At 40.4% G+C, this 6,972-nt stretch overlaps 1 long non-coding RNA gene across 1 annotated transcript in view; it reads right to left on the bottom strand.

Annotated features, from left to right (window-relative positions):
- LOC120986843 overlaps positions 1-6,266 on the bottom strand; it is a 28,616-nt gene extending 22,350 nt beyond the window's left edge. Inside the window, exons 1-2 of the long non-coding RNA XR_005775809.1 lie at positions 6,252-6,266; positions 5,721-5,723 (exon numbers count right to left, since the gene is read on the bottom strand). This is a non-coding gene — a long non-coding RNA (uncharacterized LOC120986843). The remainder of the gene's footprint in view (positions 1-5,720; positions 5,724-6,251) is intronic.
- Positions 6,267-6,972: the final 706 nt, after the last annotated feature.

Here is a 6,972-nt window from a genome sequence, read left to right on the forward strand (position 1 = left end):
GTGTACCCAGGGAGAATTTTAACTAAATGTTACAACGTTGGTTAATAAAATAAAACATAACTTTTAATTCAAGGTGCTACCAAGATAAAACAAAATGAAGGTGATATTAAGTGCATATAAAATGAGACTGAAGTCTAGGAATTAGATATGGTTATATGCGGCTGGGTTGCAGGTATTGGTCAAATAGCACGGACGGGTAGCTTTGAAACAAGGTAAGTGTACCCTGGTTTTAGTAGCCTCTAGCCTAAAGACACTTACCCTATCAGTTACTAGACTAAGGTAGGGAATAGCTGACTTGACTGTAGTTGGAGTACCCACCCTGAAAAGAGCGACCCCCAGCCTGCTGGAACCTCGGACCTAAACTTGCTGACCCTTCCTTATACTAATCCCTTCTTCTCCAAACCACTTTGCCATGCATTGTGGCTCATCAGGGAGCGGCGTAACGTGCAGTATAGAGATCAATGCCAGTGGCATTAAAAGTGTGCATTCACCTTTGTCTTTTCCAAGGGCTCGTCTATGCCTCCATCCAATCGGGAGCGGGAAGGGGGGAGTGTTAGAACTCGTCAGACCCGGTCCCCTCCTACACCACTTACCCAACGTTCATTGGGTGAGACATCACGAGAGACGGGAGGTTGCTATGGGGACAATACAACGCGTGCCCGGCATGTTTGCTTTCCAGAGCCAAGCTAGGAGCAGGGCTCATCTGTGATCAGTGATCGCAGTCCGCTCGGGCTGCAATCTAAACGGGGTGTCACTTGAGATATTAATGGTTGGTATCGTATTCCTTGCCAAAGACCCAAAGATAATGAAAGTAAGAACAAGATTAATGGGGGATGAAGTAAATATGGTGGTAAATATAGTGTGCCCTGATTAATAATCAGACAGGCTGCGATCAAATACTGTATGTACAGAGATACTGAATGTCCAAAAGACGTTGTTTCGGGTGACATATGTATTATTTGACCACTACGATGTACCCCGACGAAACAAGAAGCAGGAGCACAGGGATTAACCATAGGTTAGAAGATACCACCAATCTAGAAAATACCTCAACACAGTTAATAATCAAAATAAGCTTTATTAAATAGTAAAATCATACAGACATATAAAAGAATCAATATAGCAGCAATGAGCATATCAGAGAGGACATAGAGGGCGCTGCACCTTCAGTCTTATATAATCCGCATGTACGGACACCACAAATAAAACATACGCTGCTATATTGATATTTTTACATGTCTGTATGATTTTACAAATTCTTTAATAAAGCTTATTTTGTTTATTAACTGTGTTGAGGTATTCTCAAGATTAGTGGTATCTTGATGCTGGTGGTTGTACCTCTCTTGTGATGGTTTAGGCTGTGTTCCGGTTAATATTTAGGTGTGCATAAGTTAGAAGAGTATTGAGCACAGATTGTTGAGCCTAAAAATGACACTGTTAAAAGGTGGATATTGACTTTAGGCTTAAAAAATGTAATGGTCGATAAAAAATACGAGACCACTTGTTGCAATTCTGAGTTATTTGCTGCTATTCATGCCCTGTCTTTGCTGATTATTTTTGTGCAGATTGCATCATGCACACTTTGACCAGCTCTTCTCATAAGGTTTTTGTGAGAACAGCAGAAGAATATTCTCAATTACAGTTGATTCAGCAAACGTTGATAAAAGTATACAGCATATCTTTATAAATATTTCCGCTTACTCAGTATACAATGGGGCATATTTTCCAATCCTATAGAATAGATTGCATGAATTTAGATAGGATATCTAGACCTACACCAGATTTATCACAGGGGCTGGATCATAAAGTTGATGCATAGTTTAACAACTATTGGTTGGCTTGGTTTGAGACAAAATAGTACAACAGAATTGTGATACAATTTTGGAGCACAATGTTGCATATTAAGCCCTGTCTACTTCCATGTGAAGTCAAGTCCCCTAAACCTAGAGGTGCCAAATTGCACCACATTATAGAGTAATTTACAGGTTCACCCACAGTAAATGTGGTTCACTGCATTTCCATTGCCCATGAAGAACTGAGAATTTACTCTATATGATCCAACTATACGTAGACACTTCTAGACAGTGCATTCAGTGTATTAAATAGGAAAACACAATTTTCATACATTTTCAGTGTAGTTTCTCATTACAGAACAGCTGCCTTCCTCTATGATACATTCTGACTCATAGTTTACTGCAGATTGGCAAAAATAGCCAAAAGGTGTGAGCTGAACCTTAAAAAATAATGAGCAAGGGTCTGATGCAATTGAACATCTTCTCTTTGTCAAAAATATCAGCTTCAACTAACTTGTGAAACTGCAATCTGCTGTAAAATGGCTCAATCTTTAATGATCTGAACATTATTGTGTAATTAACCATAATGACTTGTGACCTCAATAATAATAGCAGTTCCAGGGTTCATTTATATGGAGATGTGCAGATCGAGGGCAGCAGAACATACAACTACAAGTTAATTTACTATAGAGATTCATATTAAATTTGCATTTTGCAAAGAATAATAGAGGCAACAGAAGAAACAATAATTCTGTTCTATGGGGCAATCCCTTGATCGCAATAAACAGGATGTTAATTTTTTTGTAACTTGACAGGAAAATAAGCTGCAATAAAACCTCACAATCCAGTATTTTTGGGACTAATAAAAGCTAAACATTTTCAAAATAATAAAAAAAAATCGGGGGTCTTTCACAAACTGTCTCACCCCATCCCGACCCCCTTATTCAGTTCCAAAAATCAATCAGTTTCTGTGTTCCCAACCTCAGAGCTTTGTCAAAGCATCTCTTCAGTATTTCTTGTGCAAGGCAAGTGCCATATTGGGCGAGGCTGATTCACTCGGGCCACAGAAGCCAAGTAACTATTTGTCAAGGCACATGATCGATTGTCTCTTTTAACTTTGATCCATCCTCTGAAGGCATTATGTTCAGGAGATACATAATGCCTTCAGAGGATGGATTAAAGTTAAAAGAACCAATTGATAGTTTGGTGATAGCCATACATATTTTTGTGGCAACAGCCATACTAGCTTCGTCTGAGGAAGGAATATCTGCTTAAACTATTTGTTAGAGTCAGGAAACTTATGAGGTAATCCAGGGTCAACACAGAGCTTAGAGGGAGATATCAACTTAAAAAGCTTTGGGCCCCTAGAGGTGGAGTCTGAGCCATCCATTAGGCAGTCTCCTGGTCCTTGGACTGCATTGCATGAACAACCTTAGGTAGCTTTTCAGTGTCTAGCATCTGAAGACTTTAGTACTAGTGGGGCCTCAGACAGGTCACTTCCAGGAATACAGCTGGCTTATTCCTGGAACTTCTCGCCTGGCTTAATAATGTGATTGCTTTATAAAGAATTATGGAACAATGGACAAAGTCTTTCACCAAAATGACCACATCTCTAGTGGAGAGCCTTCTTTTTCTCTAAGAAGAGGCAACAAAATCCAATGCATTATGGAAGATACCCAAGATAGTGTTCTTGTTGATGACTTGTGTGAGAACTGTCAACATTTACATTGCCATAAGGAGGAGGTCCAGGTGGAGGACCACACGTATAGCTGTACTGGTAGTGGTAGTAGTAGTTGTGGGACAATGGCACAGTGGTGAATGTAGGGGCAGTAGTTGCAACAGTGGCACTTGGGACAAATACGGGCCAGAAAATCGGGAGAGGTCCAAGGAGCCCACAATGACATACGTGTATCACAGTCTGATAAAAGTGTTAGGAAAAGTGAAGACTATGATAATTATTGTGTGTCGGACCTGGGAGAGGGAGCAGGGTGCTGTGGAGGAAGAGGAACAGACATTAGAGGAGAAGGGTGGTGGCTGTGTTGGCAATAAAGAATAGAGACAATATACTTCTTCTATTGTGGTCAGCTGAGGAACTGGTGATGAGTGGATACTGTGGCCACAGGATTAAAACATTCCAGACCCAGGCCAAGCTCTCGTATGAGGATTAAAATAAGCCATGGGCATTCAAACACAAATATAGGTACTGGGGCTCTATTGGAGCACATGAGGCGGCATCACCAAATCCTGTGGGAAAATCTAACTGGCCAGCATTCCGAATTGGAACAAGTCTGTCTTCTTCTCCTGGTCTTCTTTGGGGCAGCCAGACCACATCCCCAAGCAGTACAGTGTCACTGTCATGCTCATCAGCATTTCTTCTTCTCAGACTCCTCCTCCTTGTCCTCTGATCCATTATGAGACATCCATAATGGATTGTGCGGCTAAGAGAAAACTACTTGTGACCAGCAATTAGCCTGTGTGCAAGCTGTACACCCACGTGGCCAAGTTGCTGGTGGTGCAGTTGTTGCCGACCCATTTAATTATGGTAAATGTAGCAAAGTTCTACACCTTCTTTGAAATTGAATTGTGTTCTATAGTATTACTACTTCTAACCTGTCTCATTTTTAAAATGTTGTGCACACCTGAGAGGCCATCATCACATCCAATGTAAAAATAGAACTGTGCAGCTATTGGAACCAGTCTGTACTTCAATCAATCTTCTTTGTGACAGCCAGGTTGCATCCACAACCAGTACAGTGTTCATGTCATTGTCCTCATCAGTTACTTGTTCTCCCGCTCAAACTCCTCCCCCGCTGCTCTATTGTCAGTCATTGATAATGGAATGAGTGGCCAGAAAACAACTCTATGTACTCAGGAATCTGATTGGTGAGCAAGCTGAACTCTCACCTAGCCAAGTTGCTGGCAGTGCAATTGCTGCTGTACCATTAAGTTGTGGTAATTGTGGCGCAGTTCCATATCTTCACCAAACTGTAATTCTTCTCTATGCCATTCATCTGACTTTTGGCTAGGTGTCCATAGTGGCGCAGTTCCCCCCTTTGCCAAAATGTAGTTCTTCTCTATGCCTTTCATCTGACATTTGGCCAGGTGTCCATAGTAGCACAGTTCCACTCCTTCACCACTTTATTACATCCATCTGACTTTTGGGCAGGTGTCTGTAGTGGTTCAATTACGCATCTTCAAAAAAAAGGAATTCTTCTCAAAAATGTATTTTGCTATCAGATGGAATTTTTTACCAGGCAGGCGTCCATAAAAATTGCCTCTTTATCATGCAAATGTGTAGCAGCTTCTTAAGCAGAATTCAGCTGAATAATATTCGTACTTCTACCAGTTGTCTATTTAAAAAAATAAATACATATTTTTTATTTTTTTTAACCCCTTCAGGACCCTGCCATTTTAAATTTTAAGGAACAGGCCATTTTTGCATCTGACATGTGTCCCTTTATGTGGTGATAAAACGATTTTATTTATCAAAACCATTATGAGACTGTTTTCTCGTCACATATTTTACTTCATGACAGTAGTAAATTTGAGTAAAAATATTTCATATTTATTTATAAAAAAATACAAAATTTACCAAAAATTTGGAAAAATTCTCAATTTAAAAAAATTCTATTTCTCTGCTTTTAAAACAGATACTGATACCTCCTAAAATAGTTATTACTTTACATTTTCCATATGTCTACTTCATGTATGGATTATTTTGAACATTACATTTTCATTTTTTGGGACATTTGAAGGCTTAGAAGTTTAGCAGCAAATCTTAAAATTTTTAAGAAAATTTCCAAAACCCAATTTTTAAGGATCAGTTCAGATCTGAAGTCATTTTGTGGTGCTTACATAATAGAAACTACCCATAAATAGCCCCATTTTATAAACTACACCCCTCAAGGTTTACAAAACAGATTTTACAAACTTTGTTAACACTTTAGGTGTTCCACAAGAATACAAGGAAAATGCAGATGAAATTTCAGCATTTCACTTTTTTGGTAGATTTTCCATTAAAATGTAAATTTTTTTCAGTAACAAAGCAAGCAGGGTTGAGCGAATCCAAACTGTAAAGTTCGGGTTCGTACCGAACTTTAGGATTTTTGGAACCCGGACCCGAACCCAAACATTTCAGTAAAAGTTCAGTTTCGGTGTTTGGCAATTTATTGGCGCTTTTTGAAAGGCTGCAGAGCGGCCAATCAACAAGCGTTTAACTCTGTGCCCTTAGAAGCCATCACAGCCATGCCTACTAATGGCATGGCTGTGATTGGCCAGTGTAGCATGTGACCCAGCCTCTATATAAGCTGGAGTCACATAGCGCTGCACGTCACTCTGCTGTGCTAAGTGAAGGGAGAGGATTCTTCTGGTGATTTCAGGGAGAGAATAGGAGAGAATCTTTGCTCAAAACGTGAATCTACGCGATCTACAGTCGTGGCCAAAAGTTTTGAGAATGACAAAAATATTAGTTTTCACAAAGTTTGCTGCTAAACTGCTTATAGATCTTTGTTTCAGTTGTTTCTGTGATGTAGTGAAATATAATTACACGCACTTTATACGTTGCAAAGACTTTTATCGACAATTACATGACATTTATGCAAAGAGTCAGTATTTGCAGTGTTGGCCCTTCTTTTTCAGGACCTCTGCAATTCGACTGGGCATGCTCTCAATCAACTTCTGGGCCAATTCCTGACTGATAGCAACTAGGGATGAGCGAACCCGAACTGTATAGTTCGGGTTCGTACCGAATTTTGGGGTGTCCGTGACACGGACCCGAACCTGAACATTTTCGTAAAAGTCCGGGTTCGGTGTTCGGCGCTTTCTTGGCGCTTTTTGAAAGGCTGCAAAGCAGCCAATCAACAAGCGTCATACTACTTGCCCCAAGAGGCCATCACAGCCTTGCCTACTATTGGCATGGCTGTGATTGGCCAGTGCAGCATGTGACCCAGCCTCTATATAAGCTTGGGTCACGTTGCGCTGCACGTCACTCTGCTGATTCAAGCATAGGGAGAGGTTGCAGCTGCGAAGTTAGGGCGAGATTAGGCAGATTAACTCCTCCAAAAGACTTCATTCTGTGATCGATCTGCAGCTGTGGATCATTGAAGTGCTAATATTGACTTGCTCACTTTTTTGAGGCTGCCCAGAGCGTTTTTAGATCACTTTTTTTCTGGGGTGATCG

Source organism: Bufo bufo, chromosome 1, assembly GCF_905171765.1.
Source record: "Bufo bufo chromosome 1, aBufBuf1.1, whole genome shotgun sequence".
In the NCBI taxonomy this organism is placed as follows: Eukaryota; Metazoa; Chordata; class Amphibia; order Anura; family Bufonidae; genus Bufo; species Bufo bufo.